The following is a 21579-nucleotide window of genomic DNA, read 5'->3' on the forward strand; positions in this document are numbered from 1 at the left end:
GTTCCTACAGACTGAGGTTCCTCCCAGAAAACCTGCTGTAGCATTTTTTTACAACTAGATAGACAGGCTTCCCCCCCGTCAAGGCTATCCGTCCTTACACCATCTTTCACTGCCACTTTTTTTATGACGGAGAAAGCTTACATTAGCCAGGATTGCAGAAATTCCTTGCGCCTCAGAGAAAGCTCCCCCTTGAAAAAGCCTTCAACACGCCATTTCCATCCAACAAAGCGGCTCCTAAATTGGCTTTTTTCCCCCTTAAATTTGAAAATCCATAGTTACATTTTGCATCTTCACTTTACTAGCCCTGCAAATAACTGTTCTTGAATCACCCACATTGGCAACAAGGAGACGGTCACCCATCAAAACAGCAGTTGATGCCGTTGAGCCAGCTTCTCTGTGCTGACTATTTTCAGCTTTCAAATACTCTGAGTCTGTTTGTTGATATGTTTCAACTATTGCACTTCTTGTATCAGGAATAAACTTAGGATGTTTAATCAGATTTTCGAAAAGGTTCTTTTGCACATAATCTGCAGCACGAGAACCTCCATGGCCATCAAATACACCAAACAAGCCAACAATGTGCCCATCAACTTGAGCAAATCGGGCCTCCTAGAAATCCGCCATAAAGGCTCTTTTCCATGAATTTGCAACACCTCAAGTGCATTCTTGCACTTGAATCCGTCACTCTTGGCTAGCCAGTTTACACACCAGCATTTCTCTCGACCAAGTCGGCGAGCAAGTTCTTCTGCAACCACTTGCCCCTCTTCATCTTCTCAAAGAAGTCTTGGGATTCCCACAGATACTCATACTTATCACCCTGATTCTCGATTGAGCATAATGAGAAACTCCTGTGAACTGTTGATCAAAACCTCCTCGTCTAGGTTGACTGACCACTTGGCAAGGCATGCCAATTAGAGCATTATTGATAAGTTCCTCTAGCTCCAAACCCTCTTCCACGCAGAACAAAAGTATAAACACAACAACTAAATATGTACAAAATATCAAATCCCACACACACAACTTTTGGGTGGATTTCACACCTCGAATGCGCAGCAATACGACAATGTGTCGCGAAAGATGAAAAAATAAGGCACCAAATACTCTTTGAGTGTCATGATACCCCTAATGCGGGACATCCAGGAGTTAATAAGACTTATAGTCTTATTAAAAGGTAGTTTTATTGGCCTAGAATGAATAAGGACGTCCTTGACTATGTTGTCAATTTATGTAATAAATGGTTAGTTAATAAAGTTGAAAGATTGAAAATGGGAGGACTTCTCCACCCATTAGAGATTCCTTCGGGAAAATGGGAGAGTATCTCCATGGACTTTATCGTCGCATTACCCAAGACACAGAGGGGGCACGACTCTGTGTGGGTGATAGTGGATAGGTTAACCAAAATGGCTAGGTTTATTCCAACTTCAACTAATGTTAAAACACCAGAATTGGCTAAATTGTTCATAGAGAACATATACCGATTGTATGGCCTTCCGAAAAATATAGTTTTTGATCAGGATAGAAAATTTGATAGTCAATTTTGGCTTGTTGTATTTACGAAATTGGATACTAAACTTAGCATGAGTACGGCGGAGCACCCACAAACTGATGGGCAAACTGAAAGGGTTAACCAAATCCTTGAAGATATGCTAAGAGCATATGTAAGTAAAAGGCAAACTAATTGGAAAGAGTATTTACCGATAGCAGAGTTTGCATATAATAGTGCCAAACACTCTTCCACTGGATATAGTCCATTTATGCTAATGTATGGGTTTCAGCTCAGAGCTCCTCATGCAGTAGGATTGCATTAGGAAAATGTTCGGGTAGCCAAGGACTTTTTGGAGGATATGAATAATATGTTAAAATTTGCTCAAGAAAATATTAAGAAAGCTCAAAATCGAGTGAGAGCTTATGTAGATCCTCATCGAAGAGACATCTCCTTTAAGGAAGGAGAATTGGTTTATCTTAAGGTGCCTGAACAAACTAAAACTATGAAAACAGGACGATGTCCAAATCTTTCACCCTGGTATTGTGGTCCTTTCACAATACTTAAGAGGGTAGGGAAACAGGCTTACAAGCTCCAACTACCTACTGGTAGTAAAACACATCCAGTTTTTCATGTAAGTAAGCTAAGAAAGAAGCTGGGTGATATGGATAATCTAATCTTAAATGAAAACATTGAGGAGCAATTAGATGACCAATCTAATCCACATGAACCAGAAAGAATTTTAAATGTTAGTAACAAACAAACAATGAATACTATTTATCAAGAATATCTGGTCAAATGGAAAGATTGTTCAAAAGAAAGTTCAACATGGGAGCGAGTAAGTACTTTAAGGAAAAGGTTTCCCAATTTACAGTTGGACCTTCCAAGTATCGTTTTCAAGGATGAAACCGATTCTTTAAGGGGGAGGAAATGTTACATTAATAAATGTAACATTAGGGGGAGACAAGCACGAGGGATGACCGTTCGGAGGCCTTGGGCACCCGAACGGGGTCAAGGGGAGCCTAGAAAGGAAGTGAGTTTAAAGATAGTATGACTCACCTGAAGTTGATGGATGGCAGTCGAATCATGATCAGGGAGCCAGCAACCTTCTAGGCATGGGTGGGTGGTGAGACGAATGAAATCTCTCATGCTATTTTTTCCTGACGTAGAGTCCAGAACCTCGTAAAACACATCCACTTCAATTCAGGATGAATGGTGCAAGTGAGCACCCATAACCGACATTAGGTGAATTGTTAGGTGACCTTAGTACTTTTTTGAAAACCTCGTTGAGAACCTTTAGTTCAAGTTGAATGTCGTGGAAATCAAGCAAACCTTTCCCTACAAGGTATACTCCATAATTCTTAGGTAGCAAAGTCCGCAACATTCCAAGGGAGTTCTGAAGGGCATTGTCTTGAATGATCTCTTGATAGACTACTGAATTATGTCCACAAGGGGACATTTGACAAGCACGTTACAATATTAATCTATCTACTTTACTTTGCATTCTAGGAAACATTTTGCTTTCTTTTGTATGCCATAAAATGACGTGTTTCCTCGTGCCATGTAATATCTATCTTGTTGATCAAGAAATTGTATTTCCATTTTCATGTCGCAAAATAAATTAAAAGTCTTGTGGTATATGTCATAATTAGTCCCAATGTTCTCATCACTCCATCAAACTATGCAAATGCTCCTCTATTTTTCCAAATCCATTTTGATATGTGGCTTACAAGTTTTACCATTTTTAAATATACTCCTTATATTTTGTACTCCCTATATTGCTAATGGAGATATTCTCTTTTCTTTTCAAAGGAATCTAGCATAAATCTACGTCGATTAAGTCTTTCAAAAGCAAGCATCATCTAGCAATGAAAGCAATCCTCAAAATTCATTCTGTTTCACACATTTTAGCAATTATAGTAAATTTTGTATATCCTGAGACATCACTTTCCCACCATCCCTTACACTCGCACCCACAACCTAAAATAAAGCAGAACAGACATTACACAGCAATCCATCACGAAAGGAGATGCTTGCTCACAATCTCGCCTTATTAGATTGACGATTAAACAAGGAACAACAAAGGGCCTTACTTTGGTTAAGCTGGTACCAGCAGCATCAAAGGCCCCATAGGCTCCTTTCCCACTTGTTATTTCCTTCACTAATTGAACCACATCTGATGCAGCAAGAAAGCCCACACGTTCCCATGAGTTCATGCATATGTATACACACTATAATTGAATATTATTCTCTGCATCTTTCATGAAAAGAGACCAAACCCCCAATACATTCATACACAAATGCCCATGACACAAGAAACTTTAGACACTAAACTAGATGGTAAATAGCCTTATAACTAGTAAATACACATTTTTTAAGTTAGTAACTAGGGTTTTTAAAATTGGAACTAGGCTTTTAATTTTACTAGATAGATGTGAAGCTATAACTAGTAAAATAAGTGTCTATATGATAAAGCAAGGCAAATTTCTATATATCACCTAATATGTCCATGTTTATTGGATAAAATTATGAAGCTATGGATCATAGGATAATGTGCATGCATAGTAAATCAAAACAAATTTGTATAGAATATCTAGCATAGTCATGCTTATATAGTCATGTTAAGTAATATACATCACAATTGATAGGCCTAACCATCAGCCATGTAGTCAATCTCAAATAAGACAATGTTGATACACACTTGTAATGGATATGTTTGTATGCATCCAAAATGTACATGTGCTATAAGATACATTTGTGCATTTTGATAACTTTTAATTCTTACTCACATAGCACAAATAGTTTACACATCCACAAATAAAATATCACTTTTAACAATATAAATACTTCCTTGTCACATTAAAACAAAGAAAAATCTCATTCAATTCAACTCAATGCCATGGATCTAAATCTTGAAATTCCCCTCAAATCCCCTCGGAAGTGTGGGATATGCCTAGCATCCATACAAGCATAAATAGTTATCAAAAGTTATTTGAGCCCCTTACAAACAAGGAGTATATCCATCCATTAGCAAAATAGAAACAGTTCAAATTGTAATAGCCTTTTCTTAAATGAAAGACATACAACCTCTTGAGTATGCAGAAACTTGAAGAGGGGAGCTCTCAATAGATAGTCATGGCACATGGTCTATTAACTAGGGTAGTTGTATTAAGTTCATTAAAAAAGCAACATTTCCTACCAACATGTGGCATATACTCCCACTTTCATGCATGCATGTAGAATATTCAGGGGATGAACAAGGAGTAAGAGATGATGGAACACATACCACTAGCATAAAGCAATAGAAGCAAGACAATGGGATGGAGATGGATTATGCTAACATTGTCGTTGCTAGTATGAACATGGAAGAGCTAGAGAAGAAAACGTGGGGTGACCAAAAATGTTTCAATGAGAATTAAAAGAGAGTCACAATAGAATTATTTTTACCATCCCTACAAAAGTGAGCAATGAAGAAGTGGAATTGGAAGGTAGATTTAGTTTAGTGCTAGGGCCATTAGGATAAAAGGAACTATCTATCCAAAGATCAATATTAGTATTTCTCTCTAAATGATTTTGTGAATCAATTATTGCATTTAGGCTACACTTGCTATAAGGGCTTTGCAATAGCATACTCTTCATCTACACAAATATGCAAATCCACTTTTCTCTTACGATTACTTATGTTCCTAATCGTTTCCATTAGGAAATGCTAGGCAGGAGAGAAAATGGAGTAGATTAAGTTTTCACAATATAATATTTGTCAAGAATCGTGTGGTGTGGGGACTCGCTTGAGCTGTTGCGTCAAACACACACTATATACACAAGAGGAAGCTCACTCAAGAACACAAGAAGAGAGATGGAGGCCAAAACATTTTCTTACTGATTTCTTCTTTTTCTTCCACACTATACAATGTACACAAAGTATAGATAAGATACAACATAAAGGAAAGTAGTCTACTAAGTCAAACATTGCATAACAACATACAACACTAATCGATTGTCGTTGAATCTTTGTCAGCTGAGGTAGGTATAACAAACTAAATATAATAAGTGATAAGTCAGTGGCATGTGAGTATCATAATGGCCACCAACGTACTAATGTAGACATGTGGACCCATCTAGCTAGGTGGTCCATCATCAATGTCCTCACATGTTGAGTTTGCCATCTCAACACTCCCCCTCAAGCTCAACTCTATCTTTGTAACTACAAGTAAGCTTAGGAACTTTTGAGGCTTCTCTTCACCCAATGCCTCTATGAAAATGTCATCTATTTGATCCTATGTGCTAACATATACTAAGTCAATCTCTCCTACAAGTACATTTTCTCTCACAAAGTGGTAGTGCACCTCAATGTGTTTTGTCCTAGCATGGAACACTGGATTCCTAACTAGTTGTATGCTACTCATGTTGTCACAATGAATGACAATTGAACCATCTCCCTATACATCCAAATCACTTAATAACTTTTGCAGCCATATCACCTTACATGTTGCCATATTAGGACCTCTATAATCAGCCTCTATACTCAATAAAGCAACTGTAGATTGCTTTTTGTTGCTCCATGTAACAGTTGCACTACCAAGCGAAAATATGAATCCACTAGTAGATCTTCTGTCTGACATGCTACCATCCCAATCTGCATCTATGTATCCAAAGACATTTGCATCTTTATGTGCCTCATAAAAAGGTCCATAATGTAAAGTGGACTTCACATACCTCAATATACGTCTACTACATCCAAATGAGGCTTTCTAGGCATCTGCATAAATTGACTGACAAGGCCAATAGCATAGCTCAAGTTTGGCCTTGTGATAGTAATGTAAATCCAACTCGTTACTATCTTCCTGAACATAGTAGGGTCTTCTATCTCATCCCCAATGTCAGCACCCAAATTTACATTTTGCTCCAATGGTATTGAAAGAGGCTTACATACTGTCATATCATACTTGGATAACATATCCAAGCCATACTGCCTTTGGGATAGCCATATATCATCATCACATCTCTAAGCACCTCAATACCAAGAAAGTATCTCAGTTCACCCAAATCCTTCATCTCAAACTTCTTCTTCAAGAAGTCCTTAACTTCAGCAATCCCATTGTCACTATCACATGTAAAATATAATCAAGTCATCCACATAGATGACTATGGTGACCAAATCTTCATCTCCCCTTCTCACATAAAGTGAGTGATCAATATCAGAAATACAAAATCCAATATTGACAAGATACTATTGGATCTTGTTAGACCATGCTCCACGTGCTTGCTTTAGCCCATAGAGCACCTTCTTTAACTTGCACACATATGTGGGATGCTCTAAATCCTCATAACCTACAGGCTACTCCATATACACTTCTTCTTGCAATTTACTATGCAAGAAGGCATTCTTAACATCCATTTGCTGCAAACTCCAACCTACTACCAAGGAAATCACACATTTAATAGTTGTTATCCCAGCAAATAACTTTACTGAATGCACTGAATGCCATATGTTTGAGCATAGCCTTTTGCAACTAGCCTAGCCTTATACTTGCTAACTGAACCATCTGCATTATGCTTGACTTTGTAAACCCACTTATAGCCAATAACTTTCTTACCCTTCGGCAAGGGTACCAAATCCCAAGTCTTATTGGCTTCTAATGCAGCCATCTCCTCATCCATTGTTGCATCCCAATGAGCATAACCAAAATCATTCTCAAAAGAAGTGGGCTCAACATCCTCAACTACCTTCACCGTATATGCATAATGGTGAGTTGCATAACCTTCAAAATCAAATCTTTTAACAAGGTATCTGACCCTGTTAGACCTATGTACCACTGAATCACTCAGTGGAGCCTTTACATTACTATGTGCTCTCTGTACACTTGGTGTCCTCACTGAAGGAATACCAAGCTCATCATCCAAAATTTGTGAACCACTAGAATCTCCATCAAGTCCCAAATTACTAGTAGATGCATCGTTACCATCCAACACTTTCTTCTTTCATTTTTCTTTGCCTGCAACACTTATAGATCCACATGAAGATGTGGGGCTATGCCTTAGTCTCCTAGGCCAAGGGATCACTGTAGGTGTGGTATCACATGATGTTTCTGGTCCACTAAGACTCTGTAATTCTTGCTTTTCTTTCTACACATATCTATTATGATCATTATCATCTAATACATCACTAGCATATGCATACCAACTACTCATCTCATAAAAAATAACATCTCTACTCACTCTGAACTCACATGTGACAAGCTTATAACATTGATACCCTTTGTGCTCTAAAGAGTATCCAATAAAAATACCAACTGCTCATCTCATAAAAAATAACATCTCTACTCACTCTGAACTCACATGTGACAAGGTTATAACATTGATACCCTTTCTGCTCTAAAGAGTATCCAATAAAAATATATTTTTCAACCTTTGGATCAAGCTTCTTGCGTAGCTCATCAAGTACATGAACATATGCAACACAGCCAAATACCTCGTATGATACATTGGGCTTCTTGCCTATAAAGCATTCTACAATGTGAGGTGTCAGCTAGTCTGAATCCAAATCGCACCTTTTAATAGTCTATCAGTAGGTTTTCCAAAATGACACCACTCGGCACTCCCTTGGAGTATCATGAGGTTTTTCACTTAGGCCCTACTGAGTCTACATTGAAACGGAAGAGTTTCAGTCAAACCCACTAGGATCGACCTAAATTTTCAAGTTCTTAAAATTAGATTGGTCTTCTAATAGCCAGCTAGCATCGGTAATTTTGAGTTTCCACTTCTTACAAGATTACTTGAACTAAAGCGAACTTCCCATTGCACTTGGTTCAAAGAGAATGGGAGATTGAGGGGAGTGTGGTATGTCAACCCTCCTGCCCATAAGGAAAAATCCCATTCCGGCCCCCCTAAAACAATGCAAGTCATTTCTACCTAATGACTAGTTGGTCAATTTATCATCTTCCTATTTTTATCGCCGATTTAGAAAAGCTTCCAGCTAACGAGGACTACCCTACCATTGAACCCATTAGGGGTCATTGCCCATCCGCTTCTTTTGATGACGATATCATATTTAGTTTTTTAATTACTTATGACACATTTATTGAAACATATACAACGAGCTTCCTTAATTAGTATGTTAAATCATAGGTTCCTTCACGTGATTTATTTCACGGACATGCATACAATTCAAATAACCCTTGAATTTTTAAAAAACTCCTTTATTGTATTGGAAGTTTATTACATTTTTCATCTTTTCGATCTTGTGGAAGATATACAGAATTCCTCTAGGATATTCTGTCCACCAAGATTCCTCCCTTGTAAAACTAGTATTAGGGTTCCGAGGATCCCATCCTGGGTCATGAAGGGGCTTGTCAAATTCTAGGAGTAATGCAAAATTTACGGCCAGAGTTCCCCCTTGGCATACACATTTCTTACTGCTTAAGACTATCCATATGGACAAACCTTTCCACTATGGAGCCGGTCTAAGCCTCTCAAAGCGATAATTATGACCCCCTTAGAGCAAGGACTCATAGCTAGCTTCGGGATAGCCTAGCAAAATCTTTCCTTTTATCCTATTTGTTAATGTTTTTAATCATAGATCTAGATTCTAGCAAATACAAAAAATCCTTTCAAACAATGATAATCACACCATCATATAGTTCACAACTTCACATAGCTGTAATATTTCCGCTACGAAATATTAACGACTCTAGACCTCGAATAAAAGCGGTTTGAAGTAATCTCCCGCAACAAAAAAACCTTGGGCTAAGTGCTCCCTCTGCGTGCATCAATAAACACCATCCCCGTGTCGTGTATAGGAAGCCGTGGCTCAAAACCCGTAGATCACCATGGGAACACCCCTCCAAGGGAAAAAGGAATAAAGGATTATTTGCAAAAAAATTTATTAAACCCCATCCCCTTCAGTCGTTGCATGGTGGGGAGAGGGAGTATGGTGGAGCTTGAATGGTGGAGGGGCATGGGGAGGGGGAAACATGCACCCTGCCACTTGTGTGGCCACCCACCCCTTAGAGCTATATGAACCCCCCTCCCAAGCTTGAGGGGAGGAGGAGGAAGGATTGATCGTGTTGCCCGTTGCCCACCGCCTGTCTGCCAACCGCTACCATGTTGCCACGCCACCACGCTGCCACACCGCCACGTTGCCACTGCTGCCATCATCGCCTTCACCATCATCATCATCATCATCATCATCATTATCATCATCGTCATCACCTCCCTCATCGTCATCTTCACAATCATTTCCCCATCCACGTCATCTCCCTGTTTCCAGAAGCTTGGAAGCTTCTATTGAAGCTTCCATAGGCCTTGTTCACCCGTGCCTTCCCAGCTTTCTTAAAACCGTGTCTTGCAAGGCCTAATTCCTATGTAGAGAAGAAATCTCGGGCAGTAGGGAGTTTTGGAAATCGGATAAAAGGGCAAGAAGAGTTTGCGGAGTCGAAGTCTACTACGTCAATGGCTCCTAAGCAAAAGTTGAGAGGAGCACACGTGGGAGTTCCCACCCCGAGTACGAGAGTGGACAACGCCCTGATTCTTAATGCCTAGGTTCCAATAATATTCCCACATGAAAAGGATGCATGAAGCATGTTTTAATTCTCATAGGGAAGTTTAAATGCATTGGGAAATTTATATACTCATTCGATCTACAAACTTTAGTTGCATGTCGTGCATTTGCAATTGCTTGCACTTCCGTGGTCAAGGGTAGTTGCAATTCTGAATGCATGATGCATAAGTAAAAAGACGGAATTGTGCAAAGGCATCCCTGTTGCATCACGCAAAGGACAGGTCATATAACACATAATACACTTATGTAATAATTCCCTAGTTGTGACTCATGTATAAAATAATCGTAGACACCCATTAAATGATGTCCGAATAGTTGCAATGCATGGAAAGGATTTATGTACTTTGCAAATTGCATGCGATGATAATTACATTCTAGGTTGGGTTAAGTGCTAAAGGAAGGATTATATCAATGATGGACTCATGGCATTCGCTCATGCATGGAGTTCTTTTATCAGAGTTTGAATTTGGTAAAGGATGCATCTTCATTAAAAGCTTGAATACGATGCATAAAACATAGGGTTTTAAAGAAAAGCTCTGAATGTCAACCAACGTCGCATAAGGCAAGGAAAAGAAAGTTCACTATAGGTCCTATAGTGCATAAAGGAAAAAGGTCTATGGTCTTGAAATTGCATATACGCATGGAATGATATAACTCATAAATCTTGCAGTTACTTACATATTTTAGGGGAAGTACTTGCAAGTTTAGAATAAAGTGTTTGCATCTTTAGAAGGGAAGATCATCTGTAATCGTGGGTTGGAGCCCCGAGAGAAACACCAAGGAAAAGGCAATTCTCTTGCAAGAAAATATATCTTGTAACATCAACAAGCTTGTTTATCATGTTTCATATGATCACAATGAAGAAAAGAACACCAGGCACAACAAATCTTCATACAGCATCATGTAGATCTCCCACGGATTTGATAGAATCAACCATATTCTTCAATATCTTCACAAAATCCATCAATAGAACAAAGAAAGCAAAGGAATACACCATCTTTGAATGGAAATACATCACATAGTATTCATCTTCAATATCTTCATAGTCTTCTCTCTCAATCTCTCATATACAATCACTCTCGTTGAGTAGAATTGGCTATCTCTGACTCTCTCTCTCTCTATCAATAATACATCATATCCTCACTACAATCTCTCAAAATCACTCTCAATAATCCCTCTTAGGTCGTGGATACCCCTCCCAAGAGGTATGCCTGATATGAAGAGTCACCAGAACCACTACAGTGTCCTTTCATAGCTCACTACTGTCACTTCACTCTAGTCTTCACTTGAGTCTTCAGCAGCTACTTCTTTCAACTCCTTTGCACTTCTTTCAGCTACTTCTTTCAGCGACCTAGGAAAAAGGAAATACAAGTGCATTGAAAAGCTCAACTTTGATCATCAATATCTCTTCAAAAAGAATCCATCCACCACGACCCCAACTTATAACCTGTTTCTGATATAAAAATACAAAGAAAGGAAAACCCTTTATACATTAACACTTCTGATCAAACTAAAAATCACAACAAATTTGTAAAGGATATAAGAGTTTTCTTCTTCTTCATCAGCATCAACTTCAATTCTGCATCCACGACCCCATCACCACAATTCTCCAAAATGTAGCTCGTATACGAAATCCAATAGGAAACCACCACGCTAGTTTGACATAAATGAACTCACAACACAAACACTAATACACAACACAACCATTTGAATGACTCCTCCAAAAAGAGAGATTTTCATTAGAAAGCTTCCACCATACATTGGAAAGGTATCAATGAAGATGATCCCTCTTAAAAGATTGATGTTGTCGGAAACAATCCATAGACAAGGATTCATCTACAAAGCTTTTGGGAGGATTTTGAAAAAACTGGAGACATCATATCCGTTCCAACAGGACCAAGTATCTACTAGGCAAACAAAGAGCATGAAAATACAATATATCCAGCTGCTGGGAATCAATGCTCACATTGACATTCATTCACAACTTGGGAATAGGCTTGGAATCATTATGAGAGTGCCTATGCATATACGCCAGGTACCAAGCAAAGTGAGCAGTTAATCTCACTGAGGGATGTGCAGACTGTGAATACTGCTGAGCAAAATGAACATAGTTCTGATAAGCTTGACCTGAAGCAGTCCATCCTCTTGGAATTAGTGGCCAATTGATCTGAGGTCCTGTAAGGCAATCATCCAAACTCCATCCCCTTCTTCTAGAAATCTGATTATCAAACCCGTCACAGTCACTAACCAACTGAGGTGGTTGAGATATAGAAGTGTTATGAGAGGGTAATGGAATAAGGAAGAGTGGATGAAGTGAGGGATAGGAAAAATCATAAAAGGAAGAAAAGGTTAAAGAAGGAGTGGCAGAAATTTGGAGGGAATCACTAAGGAAGGGTGTTAACTGATAAATAGGAAATGTGGAGGGTACATTAATGGATGGAGAAGGACAGGGCAGAGAAGGGGAAAATACCCTATCCTCAATAAAGGAACAGTATGTAAAAATGGGAATTTGAGGGAAAGATGAAGGTTGGAAAAGAAGGGGTAAAATAGTTGTGGAATTAGATTGACAAAGGGAAAGATATATAGCATAGCGGTGAGCCATTTGTTGGTAATAGAGGAGGGTAGGAACAGAAGGTCCTACGAGAGATCGTCTATGATAGGAATAAAAGAAGGTAGCATCAAATGGATTATGTTTTGAAAGATAGGCTAAGAGATCCATCCTCAGTTGATTAGTACTCTAGGCAGAGGTAGGAGCTGTGTTTTGTCTTTGATTGAGAACCACCGAATCAATCATGGGATGCCACGAATTATCATGACAATCAGCCACTTTGGAGGAATAACTCTAGAACATGTCAGCTATGCGCAACTCCAAATGATTGACATACAAAACAGCCTGTAAGACCACATCCCCCACATACCATGCCATATCCACCTCATCTGGAATTAACAAGTCTCCTCGTAGATACATGTATGACATCAACATGGTATCTGGTGTGACAGAATCTTCAAACACCATCCTTACTACCTCTGTCAACAACTCAGCAGACCAAGCCCCACTCCATCCATCCTCTGGAAGAGGTAAATCCATCATGGAAAGCTTCATATAGAAGACCAACTTCTGTAAGTGGTAGTGGACAAAGAAAGAATGGTCTGGTAGAACATATTCTTGAAAGTGCTCAAATGTAGACCATAACAAGTCCATTCGGGACTGCAATCTTTCCACTTTATCTTGGAATAGAGGGCACAAAGTAGCCTATCTCTGAAGAGTAGCCAAGTCCTGCTGTGAAAGAGAAGGAATCAATGGAATATTAGGGCTTGGAGGAACAGAGCGGGACTTTGCTGGTTGATCTTGTACTTGCTTGATTTGGGAGGCTTGGGATGCCACTGTGGCATTAGTAATCTGTAAAGCTGAAAGTTTGTCATCTAAGAGAGCTTGGAACTCCTTCGCTTCTCTGGACATCCTCTCCTTCTCTTCTGAAAGGCTAGTAACCTGGGATTGAGCCTCTAGTAACTGGATCTTCAAAGAAGAAATCTCAACGCTGTGGGTGGCAAACTGTTGGGTTTGTTGTTCCATTTGCTTAAACAAATCTGCTAGGGTATCCTTAGCAAAAGCTAACTCAGATGTTGCCTTATGCAACTGGTCCTTAGACTGCATGAGCTCTTCATAAAAAGACGCATACATCTGTTGAACACAGGCTACACTGACAACTCAATGGAGCTCTAAATATCTTTACAGAGAAAAGGAATTGCATCTCCTGAAACTAGACTATTCAGGGAGGGAATTGAGATGTCCAATGATCCTTCTCGATGTGGTCTGAACAGGTTATTACAAGTGAGATACTCAGGGAGGTCACTGCCAGAGGTAGCATGAATGGGCACTGAAGGAAGTACTGAAGGAGCTTTATCCACTATCCGCTTCAAGCGTTTGCGCTGGATGACCAGGGGAGGCGGAGAATCATCATCCTCTATGTCAATAGGTTCTGACTCATCTGAAGGTGGAGAAGGAGGTACTTGATCTGATGAAGGAGATAGAGGCACAGTCTTCGGTAAACCTGAATAGGTCAAGAAGGCAGACAAATATGATCCATATGTGACATTGGGAACATTACCCCTGGTGACTTTGACAAAATGCTGATCCATTTTAGTGAGGATGTAAGTGCTCCAATCAATAGCAACTCCTTTTAACACCATCCTGGAAGCTGTGAAAAGCTCTTTGGACAAGTACTGGGATGGCGTTTTGGTAGGCATGAACCTGTCCTGGAGAAACTGACAGATCGTCTTCCATACGGGATCAGTGATCATAGAAAAGGAAACTCCTGAAGAGTTGATCACCTTCTTAACATCCAGCATTTCCCTTGTCTGCTTTTGCAACAGCTTCAGAATCTCTTCATTAGAGAAAAGCTGACGAGTGGTCACAAAAGGTTCACCTTTGGAGGGAAGAGACAGAGCCTTCCCTAAGCCTCGAGGTGTCAAAGTCATAGAAATGCCCTGGACTAGTCATGTCTTCTTGCTGTAAGAGGCCAGAAACTCATCACATAATGACGGATCCGCTGGAAGCAATGGAAAAGAAGTAGCCACAAAAGCAGCAAGGCCCGCCTTCATGAGAGGCTCAAAAGTAAGTAGGGAAGAGTAATCCCTACTAACTAATGGGACATACTGGATAGGAGGAGGAGCATGAGAAGGCGCCATTCAGATGGTTACACACACACCACAAACACAGACAATCAAGGAGAATGCCTGCAAAGCAATAGACAAAAATCCAAGGATAAGAGAACAATCAACACAATAAAATGGGACTCGACCAATTAACCCCAAGCAAACCACATCCTAGAAAAAATTCGACATGACCTTGAGACATATGCGACCGAAAGCTTCATGCGATGCATTAGACAAACACCCTGAACCCCGTATCAGGCAAGAAAAGAAAAAAACTGCATACCGTACCCGTAACCGTAACAAAGACAATAAATCAAAACAATACTACATCCGACACATATCAAGACTACATCGTTGATAAACCAGTGTTTGACCATGGAAATAACTCGAATGACTGCGCATACCCATCCCACAAAATGGTTCATTAAAAATGGGAATTAAGTGCAGTGAGGGGGAATTAATTTAATGAAGGGTTGATTTTAATAAATTATTAAGAATGGGTGAATTTTTATTAAGTGATAAATCTTAGCAAGAAAACGGCGGTTCCTTCTTATAAATTAAATTACCAATTATTAGGTGAAAACGGTGCTGTAATTCGAATCTCGAACTTCGATACCTAGACTGGGTCTCTAAATGCAAGTTCATTGATTACAAATTAAGGTGATGTGGAGTGTTTTTTTGCCAACGCATGCTCTTGTGACGGCTGGTTCATTTTAATTAAAAATTAAAGTGCCTCTTTAGCGCACATAGCGCGTGCTAAGTGAACGGCGGGTTTATTTTAATTAAAAGGAATGTGTGTGAATAGCGCGAATGTGCGTGGAAACTGTGGGTAATTAGGTTTGATTTATGTTAAATATTGGTTTGTTTGTTTGTGTGTTTTTTTTTCTGATTGTTTTTTTTTGTTTTTAAATATTAACCGGTGGTGTTGGGGGAGCATGTGTTTGTTTTGTATTTTAAAAAAACGAATAAAAGGGAAATACCTGGTAGTGGGTGTATGAAAATGCAAAGAATGCGCTCTCCTCAATCCAAAAATATCTGGATATTGGTTATTAGACGGTTAGTTGGTGTGTGGAGGAAACATGTGTTGTTTATATTGTTTTTTTTTTAATTTTAAATTTGCAAGGAATTTAGGTGTGAAAGGAAAGATAATAACACCTAAGAAAAATATGCCAAAGATAAATAAAAATGGTAAGGGAAGTGTTAGGAATTTTTCAGAAATTAATTTGGAATTTTTAAGTATTTTTAATGAATTTTTATCATATTTTTGGTTATTTTGAAAAAAAATTAGAATTTTAAAATGGGCAAAAATATTTTTTTTTTTGAAATTTACAGGTTGAGAAAAATATGGCCATGGGTTGCAAAAATAAAAGGAAAGTTTTCTAGATTTTTCTGTAATTTTTTTAGAATTTAAAGTGGTTTTTAATGATTTGTTTGTATTTTTCAATGTTTGTGTTTGTTTGTTATTTGTTATTTAAATGGAAAAAGGATGGAGGGGTGTGTTAATTAAAAATCTGAGAAAAATACCCAGCAACAGGCTGCGTGGGAGCAACCAACTAATGATCGTCCGCACACGATTCTGCACAATCACACGATCAAGCACGAACAATCACCCACATGCGCGTGCGCATCCGTTGCAGGGGATCACGGACTGAAAATAGGGCGGCCAGTTGCTGCGTGCGTCGGCGGCTGAACAATGGGTTATGGAAGGGGTTTCGATGGTTGTCTGCGAGGTATGAACCAAGGCTTGGTTGAAGTGCAACGGTTCTTCAGGGGAACAGGGTTTTGGGTAGGGTTTTGGTGTGCTTGGGTGGGAGGGAAAGGGGGCTTAGGTGGGGGGTTGGGGGGTAGGTTGTGTGTGGTTTGGTGGTGTGTGCCTTGGGGGGGAGAAGGGGGGCTTACAGGGGTATAGGTGGATGTGTGGGAATGGGGGACAGTGGGGGGAAGGGAGGCTTAGATGGGGTGGGGGGAAAGTGGGTTGGAATGGGTGGGAAGAGGGGTTAGTGGGTGGGAAGGTTTAGTGGGTTAGTGGGTGGGAAGAGGGGCTAATGGGAGGGTGGTTTAGTGGGTTAGTGGGTGGGAAGAGGGGCTAATGGGAGGGTGGTTTAGTGGGTGGGAAGGGCATGTGTGGGGGGGGGGGGGGGGGGGGGGGTATAGGGGACCATGTGGCAGGGAAGTCAACGGGCGGCGGATCGCGTGCAAGGCGAGTACAGGGTGGCGTGCAAGGCGACGGTTGGTGGCGGCAGGGGCACGCGGCAGGCAGGGGCGACAGGACGCGGCAGGGGGGGACGGGCGCCGGGGCACGCGACAGGCAGGAGGCGGCAGGGGGGACGGGCGCCGGGGCACGCGGCAGGCAGGGGCGACCCAGGCAAGGGTGTCCAGGAGGGGGCGCGACAGGAGGGCCTGGACGTCAAGGAGGACGCGACGAGGGCGACCAGAGGGCGAGGGCGCAAGGCCGCACGATGGGAGACATTGGCGAGGGCGGCCACAGGCGATGTCGGGAGGGCCATAGCGAAAGGGGGGCTCGTCACGCAAGGAGCGGAAAAGGCGTGAGGGAGGAGAGAAGGAGGAGGGAAGGAGAGGGAAAGGAGAAGATGGAGGAGAGGGAGGACGACGCAGGGAGAGGGAAGAGGAAGGGAAAGAGGCGGTTAGGGTGGGGAGGGGTCAGGGTAGGGGGGGATAGGTAAGGGGGTGGGGGGATAAGGGCACCCACGGGGGGTGCCCAAGAGGGGTGGGATAGGGTAGGGTTATGGGCGGGGTAGGGGGTCATGGGGTGGGTAGGGGTAGGGGAAGAACAATGGGCGGGATAGGGGGTCAAGAGGGATGCGTACCCCGTTCCGCGCGCGTGCGCGGAGCGGGGTAAAAACAATTTGCCGTGACGGGAGTGAATGGACGCTCAGATACGAGGACGAGGCACGCAGATGCGACCGGGGCGCGTTAAGATGCGTAAAAGTGAAAACGAGCGCGTTCACGCGCGGGACGGGCGCGTAAAAACACATAAAAAATAAAGAAAAATTAATAACTCCCAATCCGGACGTCAAAACGAAAGGATGTAAAAATAAAAAGTAGGCAAGACGACAGGAGGAAGACAAGGAAAATATGTGACGGAGATTCTGGGAGGGGTAAAGGGCGGTCACATGCAAAAAACACAAAAAATGAACCAAAAAACACAATTAAAAATTAATATCGGAAAATCTGTGCAGCGGAATGAGGTGCAGAAAAAAGAAAAACTGTGCAGAAAGACGTGTCCGACAATCCTATCACATCAAAATATAATTCCGACTGAGATAAGACGCGTTCACGTGGAAAAAATCCAAAAAAAAACCCGAAAATGGGATCAAAAATTAATATCGGACGAACCTTTCGCCGGAATATCAGGAACTAAGAAGGAAAAATGTCTGTAGGAAGGGGATGCACCGGGTTGGCATGCTAAACCGCAGTTCCGGTGGAAGTAGGAGGGGTTCACATGCAAAAAACTCCAAAAATACTCCCAAAAACTGATTTAAAAATTAATACGTAAAAATCCGAAAGTCGAAAAAGGGTGGAGAAAAAAGGAAAAAGGTGGGGGAAGGCATCGAGGACACGACTGTCAAATCAAATTGGAATTCCGATGCAAACAGGGCAGGTTGACATGAAAAAATGTCAAAAATACGCACGAAAAAGGTCGTAAAAACCCAGAAAATTAATATTGGACAAACCGTGTATTGGAATGACACGGAATAAAAAGGAAAAATGTCAGGGGAAAAGTGGTTGTCAGGGCTAGGATGTCAGAGCACGGTTCCAAAACAAGAAAAGCACGTTCACATGGAAAACCAGCGAATTGGCGCAAAATGTGTCAAAAATTAATAACGCAAAAACCGTGCACCGGAATAGGGGTAGGTAAAAAGGAAAAATGGTCAGTTCAAAGGGAGGAACAGGGCTATAAGGTTGGATTGGGACTTTGGTGAACGTAGGATGCATTCACATAGTAGGACCTCAAAATTAGGGAATGAAGGAAAACTGCAAGGGAACAGCCCCAAGGGTGGGGGGAACATAACCGGGTGGGTGGGAAGGGATCCCATTAGGGTAAAATCAAGGCATGGCATACATGCATGAGCAGGTTAAGGCATATGCAGAGGGGTATACAATGTAGACACGCAGGGACGCGTCCCCACACTTAAGACCATAATGGATAGGGTTAACCGAGCAACAGGGACCTAGGACCACGCCACAGACCATCCACTAACGTCCCCACACTTAAAACATGACCGTCACGAAGAAACCAAAGTGGGAGGGTTAGAAAAACTTGGCCCATTTCGTCAAGAAGCAAGGTTGAGTGTCGATGACACGTCCAGTGTTGTTGTCGACTGCAGGAGGTACGAAGGCATCTTGACAGCGCACGTTCTTCATGGCAGGGACCACACAGTAGTACCCAGGGAGGTAGCTGGTTGAAGGAATCGCAGGAAATCTGTCGATGATGAGGGCTACTACACTCAACTCGCAGTTACTCAAATGAAATGAAAGAACAGTCACTCGCCCCATGACTAATATTACTCGAGGAAGAATGATTAAAACCCATATCTCATACCTGGTTGAGGAATCGACAAGGGAGAATGGTGCAGAAGGAGTATGCCAGGGTGCATATTTGATGGTGCATTAGTGCGTCCGACCCATCTGGCATAAGTGCAAGGAGGAAGGCAAGGGAGCCTTACAGTACAGTGTACAGAACAGGGTGACGTGTCTTGTGTTGACGGTAGAGACCCATCCCGTGGGTGCACATGGAAACTAGAACATACTTGACTCCAAATGTCGTAACGTCCCTCAATCTCACCTCTCGGTAATTGATTGAAGAAACTCCAGTCACACTCAGCCCACCCTCTGTCTCACTCTCGGTTGATAGATATAGGAGGGCAGCCTTTTCTTGAAACCCATTGATGTAATCCTCACAGTCACTTGTGCGAAGATTGTATGCCTTGTGCGCATTCGATGGTGCAACGGTGCATCCCGCCCTGTGCCGGAATACGGTGCGAGAAGGAAGGCCAGGGAGCCTTATGGTGCAGTGCACAGAACAATTTGTGCTTTGTGCATTGAGAGGCCCATCCCGTGCGTGCAACACTTCAGTCACACTACTCACCTCTCATTTGATTTGAAGGGGAAAGACTGGTCTCTCGCCCCACCCTCTGTCTCACGCTCTGTTGAAAGTTACAGAGGGTAACCCATACGCACTTCCCCATCCGGTTAGGATGAAAGCTCACGTCACTTGATTGTTTGTCGATGAAGATCGTGTCGTCAGTTGTTGAAGAGGCGTACCCAGGGAGGTAGCCATCAAATCGAACGTTGTATTGGACAGGAACATGTCGTCTGCTAGAGGACAGGTAGTCACTTTGCAGAGAGACCCAGGACATAGCGTACCAAGGGAGGCAGCTTTGGAATTGGATCCTGGAAATATCAATTAATGAATCCACTTTCTGGACTGCTGGGTGTTACCACCTTTTCCACAGCCAGCTTCCCGCCCAAGGGCGTTTACCACCTTTTCTTGGAACGAGGCCTGCTATGACAGGGAATTGCTTCCTTTTCTCTCATAACAGATTTTTTTTTTTTCTTGTTTTCCCCTATTCCCGAGGGTGTTTCCACCTTTTCTAGAAGAATAGACCGGCATGACAGGGACCTAAGTCCTTTTCTCCCATGACCGATATGTATATTTTTCTTCTTTTTTTTTCGAATTGAGCAAGGGAATAGTAAAAAGACCATTTGTCAAGACCAACCTCGCCACTGTCGCTGGTGGAAAATAGAGGATGAGAGATCAAGGCTGGAAGGGGGGTTTGAGGGGACAGAGGGTTGCGTCCACTTCATCAGGAGTGATTGAAGAACGGCTATCAGAAGTAGCATCATAAGAAGTACAGTGCCGCGCCAATGAGGAAAAAGATCAAGTGTCCGTAATTGTCAAGATTCCCAAGGAGGGAAGTACTTCTTCAGGCGATATCCATTGATCAGAAAGGGATCATCAGAGGCATCAACGATCTGTACTTGGATAGAGCCATTAGGGTTGACTGCAAGTACCTTATAGGGGCCCATCCACCGCTGTTGGAGCTTGCCAGGAAACTTGCCAAAGCGTGAATCATAGGCTAGAACCAAATCACCTTCTTTGAACTCCTTGTGCTTGATGAAGCTATCATGGTAAGCCTTACATCGAGCTTGCGTGGCTTCCATGCACTGTAGAGCTATCCTACGAATTTTGTCCAAACATTCCAGGTGCAGAAGACGGCGTTGCAGTGAATCATCGTCCCCCAAACGCTCTTTGATAGCCACTCTCAAAGAGGGTAGTTCCAGTTCAACAGGAAAAATAGCTTCTGTACCATACACCAGCTGGAAGGGTGTCTGTCCTATTGCTGCTTTATGGGAAGTTTTGTACGCCCAAAGGGCCTCTGTAAGTCGATCGTCCCAATCACGACGATGTGCGGCAATCGTTCTTGTCAGAATCGAACAGAGGATGCGATTCGTGACTTCGACTTGGCCATTGGCTCTGGGGTAATAAGGAGTGGACTTGCGATGGCGGATCTTATACAACTCTGTCAACTCTTCCATGACTTTATTAAGGAAATGAGTGCCTCTGTCACTTACCAGCTCTAGGGGACTGCCAAAACGGGTGATGATATTCTCATACATGAACAGGGCCACGCTGTTACCATCATCCCGCTTTAGGGCTTTATCTTCACACCACTTTGTAACATAATCCGTACATACGAGGATGTATCGGTTCTGTTTCCTTCTGGTAGGAGGATCGATTGGACCTACGAAGTCGATGCCCCACTTCTCAAACGGCTTCAAAGGAAGAATAGGTTGCAATGGCATGGCACTTGTCTTCGTGGGTTTCCCCATTCTCTGACAAGCATCACATCTTTTA

General features: G+C 41.9%; 1 pseudogene; it reads right to left on the reverse strand.

Moving 5' to 3' along the window:
• Positions 1-255: 255 nt before the first annotated feature.
• Positions 256-3699, reverse strand: LOC148017631 (putative protein phosphatase 2C 59 pseudogene; annotated as a pseudogene).
• Between the last annotated feature and the right edge of the window lie 17880 nt (positions 3700-21579).

This window comes from Lygodium microphyllum, chromosome 22 (genome assembly GCF_053477565.2).
Source record: "Lygodium microphyllum isolate KBCC chromosome 22, Lygodium_microphyllum_v1.1.10, whole genome shotgun sequence".
NCBI lineage: Eukaryota > Viridiplantae > Streptophyta > Polypodiopsida > Schizaeales > Lygodiaceae > Lygodium > Lygodium microphyllum.